General features: G+C 38.0%; 3 long non-coding RNA genes across 3 annotated transcripts; 1 reads left to right on the top strand and 2 right to left on the bottom strand.

Annotated features, from left to right (window-relative positions):
* Window positions 1–5,190: 5,190 nt before the first annotated feature.
* LOC134540788 (uncharacterized) lies at window positions 5,191–6,359 on the bottom strand. The gene is made up of 2 exons (XR_010076513.1): window positions 5,820–6,359; window positions 5,191–5,704 (listed from the first exon to the last, which is right to left on the bottom strand). It is a non-coding gene; the product is annotated as an uncharacterized LOC134540788 (long non-coding RNA).
* Window positions 6,360–13,614: 7,255 nt separating this feature from the next.
* LOC134540688 (uncharacterized) lies at window positions 13,615–17,480 on the top strand. The gene is made up of 2 exons (XR_010076488.1): window positions 13,615–15,492; window positions 17,255–17,480. It is a non-coding gene; the product is annotated as an uncharacterized LOC134540688 (long non-coding RNA).
* Window positions 17,481–19,049: 1,569 nt separating this feature from the next.
* On the bottom strand, window positions 19,050–21,751 carry LOC134540689 (uncharacterized). Its single transcript, XR_010076489.1, has 2 exons — window positions 20,965–21,751; window positions 19,050–19,327 (listed from the first exon to the last, which is right to left on the bottom strand). It is a non-coding gene; the product is annotated as an uncharacterized LOC134540689 (long non-coding RNA).
* Between the last annotated feature and the right edge of the window lie 224 nt (window positions 21,752–21,975).

The raw sequence follows: 21,975 nt of genomic DNA, 5'->3' as shown, positions 1-21,975 counted from the left end.
GGTAGTGGCTGTCCCTGGGGGTGATCCGGGGATGCGCGGCACGGGAGCTCGCGGTAGCCATAGAAGAAATAGTTATGGCGAAAACCCAAAAAAAAACTAAAGTTAAACTTAGCTATTTGGGCAGCTACTAAGAAAAACTAAAAAAAATCTAGGCGACATGGCCTGGCTCAGAAGCAACTACATTATTGCCGAAAGCGGATCACGATAGCTGCTGGTCGTTACTGCGACCTGTTGCAAAGATGCGCGCTGGACGAGAGCTGCCCTCAAAATCCCTGAAAATGGCGCCGGGACGCTAACTTAAACTTTAGTTCGGTCGTCTGTTCCTCTGGAGGAGGGGATCGGGAAACCCGAAGTGCTCCGAAGGGCTCCGAAAGAAAAAAAAGGGCTCTGGCGACCTATCGACTAAGTGTGAGGTCGACTGTTTCTCCTGGTGGGGATAGGGGATAGCTGGTTCGTCCTTTCGCCGCTAGATGGCGTGGGCATGCAGATCGGAGTCTCTCAGAGACCATCGCGGCACTTGGTGGCCGCCATTTTGCAAGTGGGGGGGGGGGATTTTGGCCTTGAGATTGGTCACTGGCGCGGCTGGCCGATGACCGCTGTGGACCAGGGAGGGGTGGGGGGTATGTCCGGTGAATGACCTTCCCTGGGAGACTTCGCCGGCCAGGCGTCGGGACGTGCGGCGGAGCTTGAAAAAAGGACACCAAAACATGTTAGAGACCGCAAACTTCAGCACACCTCCGAGAAGGGGTGGAGGTGACCATGGGAAGCTTAGGGTGGCTACTTTCGTCACGCGTAGCGCTAAACTCGTGACGAGACGCGACGGCCAGTGGATACCGTTGCTGATGATAGCCCTGTAGTCGGCTAGACCCAGCAAATTTGGTGGGAAACGGCGGTGAGAGCACTATACTGCTCAACAAGCTAACCTGCCGGTACACTCGACCGAACAAGTTTGGATGGGGGCGAAAGCAGCGGGCGAAGGAGGAAAATTGAAGTTATAAAAAAATTTAAAATTTTGTAAAACTAAGAAAATAAAAAAAATCGTGCCTAAAGTAGCACTGATTCGGCACATACTCCCCCGCTTAAATGCGGAGCATATAGGGAAAATAAAAAACAAACCTACACTTATTAGTAAAACTAGTACCAGGTTCGCCTGTATCCTACTACTTACAAAAAATAATTTTACGGTCAATTCGAAGGTGTATAATAATTAATTTAATTACCCTTAACGGTGAATGAAGTCATGAGGAAAGTTGATCTCAGATGTTGGGAATGGTGTCACGTGACAAAAACTCTAAACATGGGCGCTGTGAGGCGGGCCGAAAACACTGGGCCGGAACCGGAACTTGGTCCGTCGGGTGCCAGTTATGAAGGTGGGGATTTGTGTACCCCTGAAAATAATGAAAGTGGGAATGTAAACCCCTGTAGTCTTTCCATAAGAAGCCGAAGGCATTGGGACTTAGCCCTGCACAGTCAGGCGATGGAGAAGACAGTCAAATTTGCTGCTTGCCCGAAGGCGAAACAGAACCTCAGTCCCAGAGTGACACAGGGCCTATGGGTGGTATTCCCTTGGCGGAATTTTAAATGATTGGGGATGAAAACCCCAACAGATCAACAATCCGTAGGAGAGAATGAATTTAAAAATATTAAATATTCGATAAATTAAGAAATTTCAGCGCATACCACTCTGATGTTTATTATTATTAACTAATATTTATTATTTAAATGTATTCTGCAAACAAAACGATAAATTAACGACTCTTCGCACTCAAATTTAAATTATTTAAAGAAATGTAAAATGCAATAAACCAACAATTATAAATCAAAAAGGGATAAATTATAATGGAGCGGTTAGATCTTCCATGACTGCTGATTGGCTTCGCACTGCCTGAGAGGGGGTTTGAACATAGGCCGTCCAAAAATGAGTGGTGGGAATGTAACCCAAAGAACACTCGAAAATGGTCATGAGATTTTTCACTCAGAGGACCTTGGTCATGGCTCGTTGGCTCAGAGGACCCTAACTTTTGCGCCGCTCGTTGGCTAGCTTGACCTAGCTCCTATTTTAGAAAAACACATAAAAGAAACCAGTTTGCCGTCTGGAAGTCACGTAGCTTTTACTTAAATAAACAATCTCATCGATAACGATGTAAAAGAAATACAACTTTGGGGTGGAATGCAAAAGAAAAAGAAAAATGGCTAGATGTGACAGCTTCAGTGCTCAGACTCTATGTACGTCACTGTACATCACATTTACGTGCAAGGGAAAATAAAGAAATAAACATGTACAAGTATTAACGCAACATCAGTAAAAAAAAAAACACTACAAACATTATTCTTGCTTACTTTACGAATTATGGTTATTAAAAAAAGGAACGTAATCAGAAATTAAATATATGAAATCGTGGAACAAGATTCATGAAGATTAAAAAAATATCAGAGAGGTATTTCTGAGCAAAAAAAAAATTAAAACTATTTACGTCAAATAGCTTGTTAAAGACTGAACTTACGTATGTAAAAATTAAAAATTAAAATATCTTAAATTACCTAGCTTGTGCTAGCCTAGAAACGGGATGCTCAAACATACCCAAATTAATTAAGTGGACCTTTCGTTGGGGGTTGAAAGTATTTCACCCTTCTCGGTGATTACCATAAATATTAAAATGAGACTAGTTACCTCGTAGCTGCTTAATTTAGGGGGAATACGTATTTTAATATGATTGATTTTATTATTATTAATGAGCAAAAAAGGATGCCTGTTGCCCTACTACTTGTAATAAAACAGAATTAATTCCATGTCCTTTGACTGTAACACTTTATGAGTCAAACACAAGGTTTATAATTAAATAGGGTCCATTTAAACTTGGTTGAATTATTTAAAAATAAATCCTTAAAATCATTTAATAAATAAAAAAATATTAAATTCAGAGCTTAAATTTAAATTACCTGTATGCTTACAACTATTTATGCCGTTGTTATATTAATGAAATGAAATTCATCCCGTTTATCTCAGATTTTGGATATCGTGTAGGAACACAAAATGGGCGCTATGAGGGAGGCCGAAAAGCACTGAGGCCAAAACAAGGGAAATGCGTCCTTGAGCACTCAGTGATATATGGGGATTGGAACCCCTGTATATGGGTATGGTGACCCGTAACTTACAAAACTAAATTGGGAATATAACCCCTGTACATAATTGTTTCGCTGTCCATAAGAAGTCGAAGGCATTGAGTCATAGCTCTGCACAATCTGACGATGGATCAGACGAAATGGATGAATTTAATACTTGCTTAAAAAGCGAAGTACACCTCGGTCCCGGATACCTACATTTATTAACTCACATAGGCTCAATATGTTCAAGCTCTGACGGTTGATCAGACCATCAGGCTGAAGCAGAGAGACCTACGAGGGAATTTCACCCCTGAGTTAGTTCGGGTTCGAAACCCGCAAGATCAACAAATTTGGATGAAAAATGGATAATGAAAAAAAATTTAGATGTTTTAAATACATAGCTGTACACCACCTTATAAAGGAAATTAACACCGATCCAAAAAAAATATAAAAGTTAATAAATTGTTTACTCAAAATTCATAATTACAAAAATATTATTTATCCTTTACTTAGCCGTCTTAGATTGATTGGCAAATAGCTTATAGAAGACTCGACGTTAAAAAAGTATAGTACTCTATCTTACAATAAATTCCTCACCTCATGGCTAGCGTAAAAGGTATTGGGGATTCAACCCGTGTATATAAACAATTTAATTCAGGCCCTTTCCTTAAAGGCATGAGTGATTGCACCTCTCTTTGGGTGATCACGAAATAAATCTAAACAAAAGCTAGGCACATGGGTGTGTATGGTGACACAATGAAATGGTACGTCGACGTATATTCACGTTGCTGGTGAACGATGCAATAGGGTTAGAGTACTTGTTTAAATTACTTATGAGCATATTCTTATTTTATATTACGTAATGAATGGACCCTTTATACATTTATTTTATGTAATATTAAAATACTTAATCGTTAATTTTAAGATACTTAGAAATAGTAAACAATGGAAGGTTCTTAACATTAGCTAAAACAAAATTTTTATATTATCATATTATTTGTATTTTTAATGTTATTATCAGTTATATAAATATATTATGTTATAATTTACGTTCCCTAGATTAAGAAAATACTTTGCTGCTATATTAATGCAGTATAGATTATTTATAGTGCTTGATTTGTGACATAAAAATTATATTATTATTAGGACATACAAAGCATGGGTAGTTTGTTTACAAAATAAGTGTTACGTGGGTGGAGTAGAGAAGAGTTCCGCGCGGTTGGCGGCCCTGCCATGTGGTGAAGAGATAACATGTTGGCGCGCGCAAGGCGCCGAGAGACAAAACAAAAAATACCACGATGTCCGAAAGGACTTCTATTATCTGTTTTTCACAAAGATTGCCTGGTTTGCAGGCGGATGTGTTATAAAAAAAAACACAGATAAAGGGAGGAATTTAGAAAAACTCAGGGCACTGTCGGCCGCGAGTAACAAACTAGATTGCAACGCATTGTTACGCTGCCGGACACGGGTCAACGGCATGACCTTGTCTCCACCAGCCGGTGAGGCGTGGAGGGGAGGGGTGAAGTGGTGACAGGGAGAATGACACGCGCGCTGATAAAGCATGCTGCCCCCACGGACGTAGCGCCGACGGGAGGAGGCCGCGCGGTGTCTCACCGCGCGCAAACACAGTCACAGCGGGACGTAAAATACGAGAGAATTTTAATTTAACTCACTTTGGGTGAATCAGATTGGGTGCCAGTTTTAGGACTTACAATAATACTATATAACGAAAATCTTAGTGACAAACAAAAAAAATATTTATACCAAATAAATTTAAAGCATTCTCATAAATCAAACCAAAATAGAGTTAACAATTTAAGAGTAACCATATCACACAAACTGCTACCACATTGTAACCGTAACCATGCTCTGCTACCAATTTGTAACCGTGGTGCTGTGCTCAAAACAAAACCATAATTATTGATAATAAATGTCCGGTGGAAGCGTCAGGCTAATTATCTAAAAGAACTTGCCAGAGGGGCACAGCCCCACTTACAAACACAATTTAAAATTAACCTCCCTGACAGTAGGAAAGGTTACGTGGATTGTGGTTTCAAGTAGCAGCAAATGAAAACACTCGTATGGTTTGGTTTCATTAGAGGCTTTTACTGTTGATTAGTAGTTTAGTATCTTTTCATTGATAGGTTTCTTACATTAGAAAATATCTTGCGGCATTACAGCCATTACAAACAAAACTGCTAACAATGTCAGATTCTTATTTTTGATACATTACATTGAGTAACTAACGAATAAAAAAAGGAGAAAGAGGGGCCGGGGGGGGGGAACACCATTTCATACTATGCTAAGTTCAACTGTTTAGGAACATTGAGCTCGCAGGCTCATAAAACAAATATATGTGTTTAAAATACAATATTTTATAATAATATGGAAAACGTCCTAAAACTGGCGGAGTTATAAACTGTTCTTCACTTCTTTTTGAGGGGTGCCGAAAGATGGAGGGAGACTCCATTATAGAGGCTCACGAGTTACATGTTGAGGTGCAAAATGTGGCGCCGGAACTGGGCCGCCATCTTGAACTGGTCTGGGGTCCTTGAAGTACTCTGGGATTCTGGAACCCTCTGGGATTCTGGAACCCTGCCTGTAACCAATAATCCACCTGGATTAGCTTGGTTAGCAGGCAGTTTATGACGGGCGAAGTTAAGCCCAAAAAAAAGGCAACCTAACAGGTTTGTGTGGGACGAAGTGCAGCTTACCTTAGCTGGCAGGGTGAAGTAGATAGTGGCTGTCCCTGGGGGTGATCCGGGGATGCGCGGCACGGGAGCTCGCGGTAGCCATAGAAGAAATAGTTATGGCGAAAACCCAAAAAAAAACTAAAGTTAAACTTAGCTATTTGGGCAGCTACTAAGAAAAACTAAAAAAAATCTAGGCGACATGGCCTGGCTCAGAAGCAACTACATTATTGCCGAAAGCGGATCACGATAGCTGCTGGTCGTTACTGCGACCTGTTGCAAAGATGCGCGCTGGACGAGAGCTGCCCTCAAAATCCCTGAAAATGGCGCCGGGACGCTAACTTAAACTTTAGTTCGGTCGTCTGTTCCTCTGGAGGAGGGGATCGGGAAACCCGAAGTGCTCCGAAGGGCTCCGAAAGAAAAAAAAGGGCTCTGGCGACCTATCGACTAAGTGTGAGGTCGACTGTTTCTCCTGGTGGGGATAGGGGATAGCTGGTTCGTCCTTTCGCCGCTAGATGGCGTGGGCATGCAGATCGGAGTCTCTCAGAGACCATCGCGGCACTTGGTGGCCGCCATTTTGCTAGTGGGGGGGGGGGGGATTTTGGCCTTGAGATTGGTCACTGGCGCGGCTGGCCGATGACCGCTGTGGAGCAGGGAGGGGTGGGGGGTATGTCTGGTGAATGACCTGCCCTGGGAGACTTCGCCGGCCAGGCGTCGGGACGTGCGGCGGAGCTTGAAAAAAGGACACCAAAACATGTTAGAGACCGCAAACTTCAGCACACCTCCGAGAAGGGGTGGAGGTGACCATGGGAAGCTTAGGGCGGCTACTTTCGTCACGCGTAGCGCTAAACTCGTGACGAGACGCGACGGCCAGTGGATACCGTTGCTGATGATAGCCCTGTAGTCGGCTAGACCCAGCAAATTTGGTGGGAAACGGCGGTGAGAGCACTATACTGCTCAACAAGCTAACCTGCCGGTACACTCGACCGAACAAGTTTGGATGGGGGCGAAAGCAGCGGGCGAAGGAGGAAAATTGAAGTTATAAAAAAATTTAAAATTTTGTAAAACTAAGAAAATAAAAAAAATCGTGCCTAAAGTAGCACTGATTCGGCACAATATATTTAGGTAAAGATTGAAATTGAATTTTTAAAGATAATTAATGAATGTTATCTCACAAAATACATTACCGACACAATTAGTATTTCAATCAAACAAGCTGGTAAAATGTTTTATCGGTGACATGGTTCTTGAAAAGGGTTTTTAATTATAAAAAATACATTACTGTATTTTTAAAATAAAATATGTTTTAGAGTTTTCTGTACATAATTGTACAGCTTAAAGTTGTTGTATGCTAAAATTATTGGCTTGAAATAACTTTAAAAATTAGTTACAAGTAATGTTTTTTGTGATGGCAGACCATTTATATTAACTTTTAAGTACCTATAAATACCTTCAAATACCTTTAAAATACGCTGCCCATAAATGTATATAATTTAAACTTAGTAAACATCCGGTCGAGTTGGCAATAAGAGCGGAAAAGCACAAATTTAATGCATTAATGTCTTATCAAAATTATAACATTTTAATGGTTTCCTTTATATTTTCTCTATGTGAACAAGAGTAATAATAAAGCATTTTGAAGTTTGTAATATTTTCACATTTCTCCGTGATAGTGCATGGACACGAGTAAGTACGTCAAGTGCGTAAGTTTCGCCTTGAGAAGAATGATACGAAACAAGAAAAAGAAGATAGTAAGTAGGGGTTTCAAATATGTTCAGCTAAACCTTAACACACAATTTTAAATTAACACAATTTCTAATTAACCACCACAAAATACACAGAATGTGACACTTCACAAATATTTAGAGGTCAAAAAATAACTACCAAAATCAATCCGTCCCGTCGTTTCTAGCCCACTGTGTTTGCCTGTGTTGTTGCATTATTTTTCCTGACTAAGTTCTTTCCGTGGAATTCTTGTGCTGTCTCGTTTTTTAAATCTTAAATATTTTTTTCTGTGCTGTCATCGTTGTGTTGTCCATAATGCATGTTAATTGTCCTCGCTGGTTTCTTTTGTTCGGCTAAAACTGATTCAGTCTTGTTTTCTGTGGAAATTAAATTTCTGTCTTCATATTTTTAGATTTATTTTTATTTAGTTTCGTAATTATTTCCATTATAACAGTACAAACTGCAATGGCGTATGTCCAAACGAATTCACTAGATCAAAAAAGTTTAAGATTAAAATTATAAGATTCGTACAAAATTCGTACGTATTCGATGTTGTGCGTACAATGTGAGCTATGACATTTTTCGTCCTCAAACTATCGTTTTTCCAACCCCTTCCAATATTAGCTCATCTCATAAAATACCGATTTAGAAAAAAGTTTCGAATAAAAATTAAAAAGGTTCACAAAAATTTTTTAATGGTTTTGAAAGGGAGTTGGGAATTTTTTATATCATTCACCTATTTTTATATATATATATTTAAGCTTTCAGATACAGTTCGTCTAATCGAAATAAGTGGTTCGTCTCATAAGACTCCTTTCAGATAAACATTTTTGATAAAAATTGCAATTAAAAAATATTGAACATATTCAATAGTGTTCGTACTGAGGGAGTTATGATTACTTTATATAAATTACCCCGAACTTTATTTTTAACTCTTTCATAAACAGTATAATAAAAAATGTTTTAACAAAAGTTTTAGATAAAAGTTATAAGATTAATGCGAAATTCTCACGGATCCAAAGTTGTGCCTACAATGGGAGCTTTGATTTTTTTGTACTCAAACCCTTGTTTTTTTTAACCCCCTGCAGTTATGGTTGGTCTTATAAAAAATAGCTAAGACAAAAATTTATTTTATTACTTCTACAAATATTAATACGTTCAAACAGGTGTGATTTTTCTCATACTGTGTGAGTAACAGCAATTGTTCTGTGTTTTTTAAAAATAATTCCCATTTATTCTCCACTTTTAGAATATATATATATATATATATATATATATATATATATATATATATATATATATATATATATATATATCAGTTTAGAAATGATTGGTGAAAAATTGTGGCAGTTTCTGTGTCCACAAAAGTATATAAATATAAATGTATATATGTATATATCTATAACCTTTTCAGTTGACGATGGATTTTAGGTTTAGGCCTATGGGCCATGAAACGGAAACGAAAAACTATACGAAAATTTCCCGCAATGCTGCAATGGTAGTATTTATTTGAAATCTACCTAAAAATTATAGCCGCTTGTATAACAGCGAACAATACTGTATTGTTGTAATTAAATGTCGCGTAAATACGATTGAACGATGGACTGTAAGATTTTCAATTTATTTATTATTTCTTATAAAATACAAACTATTTTCTCCTCAACTGGTGACGCATTTACAGTGAGTAATTTCATTGTGTCCTATTTCACATATCCTTGATAAACGGATAAACAAAGCAACATTATTAGATTTCCGTGAAAATAACACGTCAAAAATGTTCTTGTTCGATTGTGATTCAGATGAACGTCACGCCTTTTAAACTATATGAGAGGCCAAGCTTTATTGCACTTCTGTGTTGCATTTTTACTTATCAAATGCACTTTAGTTTATAATCTGGAATTGTGAAAGCAGTGTTGATGATTATAATCACGAAATTTTGGTATAGCCTCAGTTTTGTGCAATGATACTGTGGTCTGGGACGCGGCAATTTCCCCACACCTGACAAATCGTTTAAACTTCCGTGGGGCAAAGAAGAAAGCCCTCTGGCCTAGAAGCAGGTAGAGAGGATTATCACAGACGGGAAAGGTACTTGGCAACGCCGAGCAAAGTCCGCCTGCTCTTTCCGAGAAGAGGGAAAGAAGAGCCGGACAGTGCGGCGCCACTAGAGTGGCGGGTCGCATTCAATATATTTTGGAATTCCAGGGGATACATTTCTTCCCTAGAAACTCACAACGATGATGCAGTGAAAAACACATTTTTCGTTATTTTAGATGAAAGTATATTCAGATAGGTATTTCGTAATTGTATTGTTATATTTTTAACAACACATTCTACGAAAAACTTAATTTTTTACATCTGGCTCAAGTAAACGAATAACATATTATTTTTAGAAATGTTAAGATACATCACTCAATAATTTGCATATCTACTAGTAAATTACCAAAAAATTAAAAAAACAATTACATTGATCGGCTACAAGAAATGCCATATATTTTAACTTCGAGTGCCAGCTGTAACTGTTTGTTACAATGGCGCCCATATGGCAGTTTGGAGGAGGGGGGCAGACCATATGATAGTTCGTTTAGGGGGGGGGGGGGGTGCGGGGGCCAGACCTTCAAAAATTGACAGAAAGTGCCAAAAATTGCTCAAAATTTCTCGAAAACCCATACATTTGTTCTTTTTGCTTAAACGCAATTGGGGGGGGGGGGGGGGGGGCACGGCACCACCCTGCCCATGAGTATGGGCGCCCTTGGTTAGTTGTAGTGAAAATCGGTGTTACAAAGAAATTCGTATGTATGAGGCCAACAAAAAGACAAAATAATATGCTTCAAATAATTTGGGGCCTAACACCCTTAAAACTCACATCGTAAAACCTATCGGGTTCCCCCTGGGAATTTCCATGGGCCCCCATGAAAATCCTACATATTTGCACCCCTGAATGTAATGATTAGTGTGTAATAATTTCAACCACAAATAAAGAAATACACCTACACTCATTACATATTTACGAAACCATTGCAATTGTACTTTCACATATTTGATATAATTTTCACTTGTGCAGAGGAGAAAAGGACATCAACAATGTAGGTGTACGCCGACATAGCTGTAAACTCAGCTGCCACATACATTTTGGGTAAAATATTTAATTTTCATTTGCAGTCGTAGGCGAGTTGGTATTACAGCTTAGTTTCTGCTACTCAGTAACTACCATGACTTCCTGATTTGTATCGATTCCTTGACGTTGTGAAGGATGCTTAAGTGACAACCATTTCAAGAATTTTATCAAGGATGTTTTGTGTGATTTGCGAGATACCTGCTCACACCTCACCTAACAATTTAAATATCATATATTATGGGAAAATATATATTGGCAAGTAAACATTTCAATTTTCTTGTGTAATTGTTTTATTTTATACAGATCTTACATTAGTGTATAATACAAAGTATGAAATAGCTTGTAAATACTTACCTAATATCGTAAAGTGTGCATGTTGAGTTAAATTTTTGTGCTATTATTGTGTTACGCAGATTCGCACTGCGTAACTATACGACTACCAGACAGCGCCCCTGCCCTTCTGATGGATACCACCCGCAGCACAGGGGCGCGCAATTTTTTTTTTTTTTTTTCCTAACCTAACTAAAACTAAGTGTATTTTGGAGGGGTCCGGGTTAGGGAGGGACCTAGGTGCGTCTCAGGCCGAAGCCTATACGCCTAGTCATGCTGGGATTAGCCATGCAAGGAGAGGGTCGCATGCATCATGTGCTAGGAGGGGATTGGCCAGCCATGGCAGCGATTGGCGCCATGACTAACTCCCCTCACTCTTAAATCTAGACTATAACTAGAGATAGGTTGGGCCCAGGTAAAACCTGCATAGACACAGGGAAAACCCTGGGCACATTCATGCGGGATGCAAATTGGCATGCATTACGTGTAGGAGTTTACAGGAGACAGAGGATGGTCTGGATGAAGTGTTGGACAGAGTAGAAAAGAGTCTACCATGCGGGGGTTGGGAACTTGGACTCGTAGTCCGCTTTGCTTTTTATCCAGGACTGGATTTAGTGACCAGGGACGCAAGCGCCCCTGGTGGTGAGTGGTTGCACTGACCACTCACTTCGCCGCCAGTCAGCACCTAAAAAAACTAAGAAACTAAAACAGAAAAAAGATAAATGACTTACAAACTAGGCATTTCGTTACGAAATATGCAAACACCCAACTCAGGGATGGACGTGCAGTGCTTAAGATAAAACTAAAATAAGAACTAAAAATATATATATTTTTTTTTATTTTTTTTTTTTAGATTTTTTATTATTATTTTAGAAATATATATTTTTGATGACTATTACTTAGTATCTAGGACTTATTACTAATTTACAAATCTCTAATATCTACTACTATACTACTAGTTAAATATAGAGGAACTGTCGGTGTATAAAGTTACAGGTGAATTAAGTCAAGACCTATTCGCATTCTGGCATTGTTGCAAGCTTGTAATTCAAAATCCCATGTCTTTCAGAAACACAACCGGCACTGGAGGTGAAGCCTGCCAGGCGGGCCATGCCCATCGTACATAGGGAGTCAGCCCTAACACAACAGGCAGTGAACTCCCGGGAGCCGAACCTACACCTGCGTGCTTCGGACCATTTTGAATAAGCAAATTATTCGTTAATGTCTATAATTTAAGTTTCAACTCGCGGGAGACTGATTGGCCGATCGCTCAGCCAGCCACAGCACACTACGGAGGTCTGTGAGCCAAGATTGAATTTGGCATTTTATATTTTCCATGCAACTCTGGATCTTGTTCGCCCAGTGATGAAATATATGGGTTTCTGCTTATGGCACATTTATCATAGAATTTTTGCGCAGTTCGGAAATAATAATGTTTTAAAAGTTCGAGTTTGAGCTCTCTGTGCATAGCCCTTACGGGGCAATACACAGGCGCATCTGTCGCAATACGAATACTCTTATTCTGAATTCTCTGTAGCTTGATTAAGTGAGATTCCGCTGCTGTTGCCCACACCGGCGCTGCATACGTGATTATTGGTTTTATTAGTGCGTTATAAATTATTATTCCGTTTTTAACAGAGCTACCTAAACGTCTGCTCATGACGGGGTAGAGGGTCATGAGCCTAGTGAAAGCTGTTTTTCTTTTCGCCTCTATGTGATCGCGCCATAGTAGTTTCCTATCCATGTGTACGCCTAAATATTTAACCACATTTTTGTGAGGAATTTGCTCATTGAAAAGTGTTAGTCGTGGTCTATCTTCAAGTGGCGGGAGATGTTTTCGCGTAAAAACTATAGCTTCTGATTTAGTAGGGTTTACCTTAATTCGCCATTTTGTGCACCACTGTTCTATTGAATTTAACGCGGTTTGTAATCTGTCTGCTGCGAGTTCTAGAATACTAGATCTGCTAAACAATACCGTATCGTCCGCGTAGCAGCCAAACTGAACTGATCGGTGTGCGGGCTTAGGCATATCGTGGATATAAATATTGAATAAAACCGGCCCCAAGATGCTGCCTTGTGGGACTCCTGCTTTAATTATTTTTAAATCGGACTGTGCTCCTTCTGTCGTGACTCTAAACGATCTATTTTCTAAATACAAGGCCAGTAATTTAATATAACAATCGGGGAAGCCAGTTTTATATAATTTATAAATTAAGCCTTCATGAAGTACTCTATCAAAGGCTTTTTCTATGTCCAAAAACGCTGCGAGATTATAGCTATTCTGATTGAACGCAGTTATTATTTGTTCTGTCATACGGACCAGTTGATGCGTTGTTGAATGCGCGCTGCGAAAACCAAATTGTTCGTCCGGCAGTACGTCATTTTCTTTAATGTGAGTATTTAGTCGCTGTAGAATTATGCATTCAGCTACTTTTGACAATGTACTCAGCAGACTAATGGGCCTATAATTTTGGGGCAGTGTGTTATCTTTTCCGGATTTATGAAAAACTATCACATTCGCTTCTTTCCACTGCGATGGAAAATACTGTAGTTTAAGTATTCCATTTATTAATTGAGCTAGGTATTCCAAAATTTCATCGGACAGTTTCTTAAGGACTACTGCCTGAATGCCATCGTTTCCCGGTGCCTTACGTGGTTTCATACGCCTGATAGCCTGTTTAACTTCCTGAGATTGAGTTAAGTAAGGTTTTGAGGTTAAAGGCTGATTAAGTTTAATTGTAAGGTCTCTGTATATTCTGGCATTAAATTGCGGGTCACAGGATTCGATATTAAGTTGAAAGGCTAATTCAAGGGTATTCGCGAAGGCTTGTGCTTTGTCTGTCGGTGTAAAAGCGAACCCAGTGCGTGTTTGTAGCGGAGGTATTTTATCTATCTTATGAAGGAATCGCTTTGTCATACTCCAGGTGCTACCATCTTGCACCTGTAGCTGAGAGACTTTCGTCTCCCATTGGCTGCTCCTCCATAGAGTTATTTCATCGGTAATTATTTTCTGTAATTCATTAATTCTCGCTTTAATGTCGCGCTGCCTACGTCGAGTATATTCGCGCCTTAATCTATTTTTCTGAGAAATTAAATCCCTAATATACACCGGCAGTTCATCTTGCTTAAATCTAACCACCTTTTCTGGGATGCACGAGTTAATTGCAGTTTGAATTTTAACTGTAAGTTCAGTGACTGCTGATTCGATGTTATCTTTTGTTTTGAAGTTGGCAGCATCGGCTGCAGGCAAATTATCGACTAAATACGTCTGAAAGCCTCTCCAGTCAGCTTTCTTGTAGTCTTTAATTTTTCTCGGAGGACTGATGTCAGTGTCCACGTCATCGAATAGTAGATGTACTGGAAAGTGGTCAGACGACATTTCGTGAAAGACTCTGAGTTCGAATCCCGTTTGAACTCTCTTATTTAATGCAATATCTAAAATATCGGGGTTGTGCCTTAGTACTCCGCTATCGTGAGTGGGCTCTGAGGGAGCATGTACTTGATAATTTTTGTTAGACTCGTGTCTTTGCAGCAGTAGGCCATTGGCTGTATTGCTCCGACAGTTCCAGTCTTTATGTTTGGCATTAATATTGCCGACTGCTAGGAATGTGGGAGCTGAGCCATATAAGATGTCCAGCTCGTTTTCAGTTAGTGACCTGCCCGGTGGTGCATACATCGAAATAAGCACAATTTGTTGTTTATTGACTTTAAAAGTAATTGCCACAGCTTCTAATTTATTAAATTCAGGTAAATGAAATTCACTATGTTGTATACTTCTGTGGATTAGTAGGGCAACCCCTCCACTTCTGGTATCGCGGTCGCGCCTATAAATAGTGTAATTTAAGATAGTTAGACGATCTGTTGGAATTAAGTGTGTTTCGTTTATCGCCGCGATTCTAATATTATGTTTAATTAAATGATCGGTAAATTCGATTATTTTATTTCTAATTCCTCGCGCATTCCAGTAAAGGATGGTACTTAATCTACTGTCTACGGGGGTAGTATTAATGGCAGAACCTAAATTAAGGGTGTGCAGCATTAAAGCTGGCCGCTAATGCTGTCACGAAGCCCGTGGTGGCTTTTATTTTGTCCTCTATTGACTTGGACGGATTACACCAAATAGCCATTAAAATGCACATTGGTTCCAGGACGTGTGCCAGGTTAGGGTCCTGTGTAATGGCATCCGATTGGCCTACGAGCTTCAGAAAGTCGCTCGCGTCCATCGCTGGCTTCTCCGCGGGATTTAGCTGCGGTGAAGCAGTTGGCATTACTGTTGGTGAGTCAGTCTGCAACGGGCTGGCTTGTTATAAGTTGCGATAAATAACGAAGGTTTGCGAAGAATATCGCAGGAACCAGCAACGTGATTACGAACACATCGTGTTTCGTTAAACTTCGAATATTGATGACGTTGTGGCGGTATATATCGCAAACTTTGATTACGAGCACACTTTTCAAGTGATATTTATCGCACCGGAGCTACGTTATATATCACGGGCATTTCAAGTGGTGATACGAAGCGATTGTGAGGTAAGTGATATAATTACTCTTAAAAATAATGTCCTCCCGTCCTAAAAACGGCATTATAATCGCACATTATTGTTTTAAATATAGTCGAGTACGATGTAAAGCGATGAAGTTAAACGAAAACAATTGTTTTAGGTTAGCGTGTGTATATTTAAAACGCGAACATTATTTTTAAAGTGCTATTTCTGTTTATTAATTGTACCATGAAATCATTGTTTTCAATGCATAGTTTGTGTGGAATAATTATGAAGTGGTTTAAATACGATCAAAGTAGGTAAGAAGATTATTAATAAATGCTGTGTCATAGCTTATCAAATTAATCCTAACCTAAAGAGCGATATTATTTACACGCACATTATCAACTCAACATAGCTATAAATAGTTCAAATAGGCTACTTATGTATATTTAGTGTTCGGGTATTTGCTCAACATGCATTTTTGTTTAATCTGTGCGCTTGTAGACTTCAGACAGTAAATTGTATATTTCTTTATTTAGTTTCAGAAGGCTATTTCCGGCCTCCTTGTGTGTTCAATTGTGCAATACATTTTTCATTTGTGCTCATTCATTTACATATTGGCTCTATTACCTAAATGTGTTAACATTGGTAATTGTTAACAAGTGGGGCTGATCATAAAACAAATAACTTGATGAATAATTTATTTATAAATTCCCCTCCTTAAACAGGATGATTCTATTAAATAACATTTCGAGCTTTTATGTAGGGGAGGCGAGGCTTTATTATAAAAATAAGTTTATGAAAACGGTAATTTTGAGTTCCTATTATTAACCTTGATACTTATTTCTGTTGAGATATTTCAAGTTGTTTACTGTTTAAATTGTTGGTTATGTGTGGTTAGCTACACTTCAAATACTGCAAACCTATTCATGTCTACAGTTGGTTAGGTTAGCTACATTTTAAATATTGTATAATGAGGTAAATATGGTGAAAAGCTACTTGTCCATATGTTTTTTTAAAATTATTTATTAGTTTTCAGACATTAATTCCAATAATTAACATAGGCTATCAATACTGTAACATTGTTTTACTAATAGAAAATTAAGCTTACCTCACCTAACCAACCATCCACACATATTTTGTAGTACAATTAATGTAACTAACCTAACTTAACTTACCATTCACACAGATCCACACTATTTTTTTGTTATTTTTAATTCATCTAACAAACTTAATGGTGGGAATGGCTGGTTTGATTAGGTTAATTATAAATACTTGAAAGTAGTGTAGACAGTTTATTAGGTTATGGTAGTTAAATTAAATATACTGTGAACTCATTTTAACAGTTTTTAAGAATTATACCTATATTGTAACACAGCTAACTCTAACCTAACCAACCACACTACAGTTTATACCTATTATTTTTGTTGGTAACATAACTTAAGAAACAGTTCACAAAATCACACAGTAAGTATTTTTAATGTAGCTTACTTAAGCCAACCAATCATTCTCATGTCTAAATTTTTTGATTTACCTAACCTAACAAGCTATTAAAATGGCATATTTCTAGTTTAACTGCTTGAAGAATTACAACACACTCATGGAGAATTGTTGGAAAAGAAGTCGAAAAGTTAAAATTGTTTTTAGAAATTAAAGAAAAATGAATGCAGTTATGCGTTACATCAAGGAATATTAGCTCAATAATATCAACTTAAAAATTATTTTTATTAATCAGGCCCTCTTGTTAACAATTAGTAGCCTACCAAACTATATTACACTAATTTAGTTAATGTTTGAAAATATTTCAGGTTCTACACAATGGCCTTTGCTGCCTTTCTGCTAAATATCGAACTGGAGGAGAAGGCAGAGAAGATTGTTAAGAAACCATCAAAATCCCTTCGAATTGTTAGATTGCACCCTCATAGCAGTTGGAAAACCTTAGAAAATGAAGAAACATGAAGAAACGAGCTATGCAATTTAATAAATACTTTGTTATCAAGTTTGTTGCATTTATTAAAGAAATTGTGAAAATAAGTGTTCACTCATTTCCATGTTTGTATACAAAAAATTATTTCTTAACACAATATTTTCTCATAATTGGCAATTTTAGCACATGCCTCTAGCATGCCTTTTAACTTTTCTTTAAGTTCTTTGATGCATTTTTAATCAAATTGCTGGTTACCATTTCAGAAGCACATATTCCCAATGCTTCTCATCAGCTGCCAGCTGTCTTTCTTGAATGTTGTTTATCAGCTGCCAGCTATCTTTCTTGAATGCTGCTCAACTGATCTTTTTTTATTATTTTTAAATTGTACTATTGATCATTATCAGTATGAATTGTATAGGTTACACTAGGTATCATAGAGGCAGAGTTATAATAAAGGAGGTGCTAATAACAAAGTACAGATTCTATAAAGTATGCTGACTAAAAGAATTATCAAGGTTTTTCCACTCAAAGATTTCACAATGCTTGTATATAACCATTCTTTACTTTTTTTTGTGTAAACAAGATATAACATGGAAGAATTTCATTAGACTAGCTGACTATCAATGCAAGTTCCAGCAGGTACAACTGCTTGTTGTTGCCAGTGAGCCCATTTGTATACAGTATAGACATTGTTTCATGTGGACGAATATAAAAAAAATATTTTGAACTAATTTTTATTATTGTAAGTTTAGAATCAATGTAGGTATGTTTATTGAGACTGAGACAAGTACAAACAAATTAAATGACACACATTGCATTTAGCTAGATAATTCAGGAACAAATATTGACTTACTTAGTATGATTCATCTTGCGATAAAGTTTGGTACAGCTCCATTCCTTGCACCTCCCCAGTCAACACTCTGCATCTTATGAATTTTTATCATCACTCACTGTTCTTATCTTTCTATTTATCATCAGAATAACCAATAACCATTAAATCTGTGCTTAGATGTGTGTGAACATTAAAATAAGCAATTTTTGAGCTAGTATTTAGAGATCAAATCATATCTTTCTTAAAATATGTGATGAAGCATTTGAACAGCTTATTTAACTATATTAAGTAAAATTTAACTTAAATAAAAGACTAATACAGTAAATTAATATGTAACTGATTGTGACTGATGGCCATTATAACAAATATGCATAAAAAACTCTTAGGTTTCTTGGCTATCTTATGAAAACACAAGGATTGTAAGAGGTCTTGTTTTAATAATGAACCTACCAGGGGTATATGCAGGGGCAAGAGGAATATATGCCTCCCCCAAATTCCTAAAAGAAAAATCTATATTCCCCCCCCCCCCCCAACACCCAAAAAAAATAAAGCCAACAGGCTAAGTGCTTCTATACCACTTTCCTCCTCCCCATTCCCCTTCCTCCCTCATAACAAAATTCTGCATACACTTCTGAGTAGAACAACTTTAATTTTTATTTTTTTTAATAAAACTATTAACACTTCCATGTTTATGCAAGTCATTTTTTTGTGTTTCATTTTAAATGTAGCACACCTCCAATTTCTCTCTGTCAACTTTCAGGTATCTTAACTACTTAATTTTCACCACTCTTATTTTAAACCCACTACACCAATCTCAAAAAACAAAATTGGAAGCATACCAGTATTGAAAAAAATATATATTTTATTTTCAAATAAATATTTGGAAAAGTATAGGATAAACAAAATGCATGACTAACACAATATAATGTCTACCAGAGGTTGAGGGACAAAACCACCTTCTAGAATCTACATCATTCCCAATGATGCTGTACCGAAGATTTGGATAATTCACTGGTCAAGGCTGCTCAGAAATATAACTTGGATAATATTGCCAGCTGTTATCTTAGCAGCTATTGCTTAAGCTGCTCTTTTTATTGCAGCATATATCATGTTGATCCATTACTGAAATTAAAAAAAATGGATTAAATAATTGGAATGCATGTACATGAGAAATTGTTCAAACTGAATATTATTTTACATATTAAACCATCAATTTCTAAACTTGCTGAGAAAAAGTAATCTATTAATTTATCTTAATGGAAAAAAAAAGGGGGAGGGGAGAATTAAAATTATTGAATATTTCTAGACAGTTTTTAAAATAATTGCAGCATATTAATAATTTACATACATGTTGGATCATTAACCAACTTGAATGCCATCTTGAAAACAAAGTTGTTTACTCAGTACTTACTCTAATTACTCAGTACTTAGTTTCACTTGTTTAAGTCATTGGTGAGATTAAATTAAACAGCAATTAAAAAAAACATAGCAATGAACTTTCATATCCTCAGATTATAAAAATAAACTGTTCTTACACTGAAAATTTTCAAGAACTGTTCCATAATAACTGTTTAAAATGTCAATCTTTTTAAATTGAAACATTATGGGCCTAATTTTATTCTTAGAATATGCAACCCAATACACTGAAGAGTTTAAAACAGACTTCAAAAAATGAAAATACAAAAAGTAGCCCATATCTTCTCCATTGTAATTGAAGGCTGCTGCTTACATAAAAATTAAAATGCTATATTCACTAAAGAAAAAAAAAGAAAACTAATATTTTGCCAATGGTCAATGGTTTTTAATGTCCCTAAACGTTTGTTAAGCCTCTTTGTCAGTTAAATCCACAGATACATGCAAGCTTCACATTCATTATTTGAAGAAAAATTGGCTGCAAACTCTCTGTGGCTCTTAATAAACCACACCATGATTTCTGTTGGGCAGCAGTAACTTTACCAGTGCCACTCTAAGGCTTATTTTAACTGAGAACACAAATATTCAACACAGTGTCCTCTTTAATAGCGGCATGTGCACTCTAGTCAAGAAAACCACAAATTTAAATAATTTACTGTAATTAAACTTTACCAAGTGTACGAAGGGAGTAAAAAATGTTTGAGTGACCTATAATATAAATATTAGCAAAATTATTTTTATTTACGAATGGTACTAATATCTTGGAAACATTGTTTCAAAACACTTCTATATAAAATATACGAAAGCACATGAGTATTAAAATATATTTATAAAATTTTAACTGATTAGATTACATAAACTAGAAAGCTCACCGCTGGAAATATGTTAAAAAGTGTAGTTTTTATTAGGTATGCTAATAACCACTTAAATATATCATCAACCACATATATGTATAACTTTGAAGTATAAGGTTATGTTTTTACACAAGCACACAAAACTTGACTAAATATTTTTTTTAATTCCACTCTTCATATCATATCAATAATAGGTAAAATAAAAACAGACACGGGTTCGTGGTAATTAGTTGTTCCTTTAATTTTGTAACCTGTAGAGTGGCCTCATTTTCATTCTATTGAAGTTTAAACATGCTTCTCGTTCGATGTTTATGTTTACATGGCAAGACGCAGTTAGCCACAATGACGACGCGAAATCTTTAACTGCATTTTTGATTTAAACTTCTACGAAAAAGGCAGTAAAAAAAGCTTTAAAGACTTTATTCAAGAAATTAGTGCATTAAAAAAGATTATTTTGTTCCCAGTAACACTAAGTATTCATGATTCACTTACAAAATAGTCTGTTCGACGAACATATTAATTGTTCAATTGTTGCTTGTCCTCTGACGTCATGGATTCGTATCGCAGGTCAGCGTTACCGTGGAAAATAACGAAACGCATATCGCAAGGTGGGTCGTAATCACCAAATGCGATACGTGTTTCGTTACCGCGTGAAGAATAACGCTAGTCGTCGATAGTGTTCGTAATCAGCCCGCAGGCGCGACTTTCTTGGAATCACTGGGGGGAGTGGTGGAGTTGGGTGGCGCCTTAGTACCTGGCTGATCCATCACTTGACCTTGCGCCCGGCCTTTACCGTTTTTGTGCCCCGAAAGGTGTTTCTTCGGGGGCCTCTGGGGCAGGGGCTGGCCTCTAGGTCTGGGTGGGTTTGCCATGACAGGATACTCCAGTTCATGCCTATCGCTCAGCACTGAATATTGATTAGGGCTCTGCCATTGCGGGGGGGCGGGGTAGCTCGGGGCTCGCCACGGCTGCCTTGGGGGCTGGGGGTAGTAGCCTGAGGGGCCGGCTTGTTGTGGGGGCGGGCGGACTTGAGCCGCGGCTGTTGCTCGCTTGTTTTCGCGCAATGCGCGTTTGGACTGCAGCTCTCTGTCTTTCCGCTCCTGTTGCGGGAGGTGACGCCAGTTCTCCCTCTTGTAGGCCATGCAGCCTCTGTAATTGGCGCAATGCGGGCCTTCACATCGCGCGCACTTTGCCTTCGTCCTGTCACCTCCCTGGGGGCAAACCTCGGTTTTGTGCCCTTGGCTGCACCATCGGCACACAGGGGAGGCTCTGCAGCCTTTTGCGGGGTGGCCAAACCTCTGACAGTTGCCACATTGGAGGGGGCCTTTGGGGTGTCGATAGTCCTCAACACGAATGCTGAGGCCTCCGAATGACTTCAGGTCGTAAATCCTTTCTGGATTTACGGCCTTCGGGAGCTCTACGACTAACTTATTTATAGGCTGCCTTGTCTGCCTGTTGTACAGAAACCAGAAGTTCTGCACTGGAAGACCCATTGCGGCGAAC

Source organism: Bacillus rossius, chromosome 17, assembly GCF_032445375.1.
Source record: "Bacillus rossius redtenbacheri isolate Brsri chromosome 17, Brsri_v3, whole genome shotgun sequence".
NCBI lineage: Eukaryota > Metazoa > Arthropoda > Insecta > Phasmatodea > Bacillidae > Bacillus > Bacillus rossius.
This window is presented reverse-complemented; position numbering and strand designations above follow the sequence as displayed.